Source organism: Parus major, chromosome 6 (assembly GCF_001522545.3).
Source record: "Parus major isolate Abel chromosome 6, Parus_major1.1, whole genome shotgun sequence".
NCBI classification, from domain to species: domain Eukaryota; kingdom Metazoa; phylum Chordata; class Aves; order Passeriformes; family Paridae; genus Parus; species Parus major.
This window is the reverse complement of record NC_031775.1, coordinates 2,007,525-2,008,637: the sequence shown is the minus strand read 5'-3', so window position 1 is coordinate 2,008,637 and position 1,113 is coordinate 2,007,525. Positions and strand designations below refer to the sequence as shown.

At 48.1% G+C, this 1,113-nt stretch overlaps 1 protein-coding gene across 1 annotated transcript in view; it reads left to right on the top strand.

Moving 5' to 3' along the window:
- The window catches only part of ECD (ecdysoneless cell cycle regulator), a 13,907-nt gene that overhangs the window by 11,501 nt on the left and 1,293 nt on the right, over positions 1 to 1,113 (top strand). The window lies entirely within an intron of this gene.

Below are 1,113 nucleotides of genomic sequence, written 5' to 3'. Positions count from 1 at the left end.
ATACTCACAGCAGCCATAGTTACCTATCACATGATGTGTGAATTTGCTTCTGTCCCTTTCCCAAACCTCACCCTTCCTGATTATTCAGCTTCTTTTTAATATGCTAGTAGAACTTCTGTGTCCCTGTGTAGCACTTCCATGGATAAAAACACTGAAGAACACTACCTAAAGGATGCTACCTAAAGCTCAGCACAGGGACCAGTGGGAAAGGATGTTATATCAGCATTTCTGTCCCTGTGCCGATACTGCTCTCCCTGGGATGGAGCTGGGAAATCTGTGTTTGTGCTCCTGTGATCTTTCTCACATCTGTCATAGCTGATGCCAGACCCAGTTTTCCCACTGTAATGATTCAGGACATCTCTGAGTGTACCTGCTGGCCTTGAAAATACCTCTGATGGTTATTAAGAAAGGAAAAGGCAAGACACACCATTTCCATGTTGGCAACTTGGCTGTCCCTTGGTGCAGCTCTTTTAGTGACAGTGGTCAGCAGCCATTCCTTGTGTGGTTCTTACAGTTCTTTTATACCATTCTATTTTATTCCCTTTGAACTTCCCAGCCTGTTCTGTGCCCTTCTTTTTGACCGGCACCACCACCCCAAAGGTCCCTCAGTGCAGTTCTTTTAGTCGTGGGGCAGCGACAACTGCTGGTGCAGTATTTCTAACATTTTACACCAGTCTCTATGTTCTATTCCCATCAGTCCTCCAAGCCTTTCATACCATTCTTACAGGGGCCACTGCTGGTGCAGTATTTTCAGAATATTTTATACCATTCTCTGAATTTTATTCCCTTCACCTTTCCCAGCCTTTCCCGTGACTCTAACCAGCACTGTCGAGCTGACAATGCCTTGGCACAGCTCTGTTGGTGTAAGCATGTTGAGGGGACACGGCCGTGCAGCTGTTTATTCTATTTCCTCTCATAATCTCATTGCAGCAGCATCTCACCCATCCCTGAGTGCAGAACTTTCAGTGTCAAGGGGATGTCTCCACAGGCGGCTGCAGCCAGGGCAGGGGCAGGGCCAGACACATCGCAACGCTGGCGGTGGCGGCGTCCGGCTCCGCTCGGACTCTGTCGGCCTTTGCAGTTCAGACAGATAAAATCAATCCCAATTGTGGG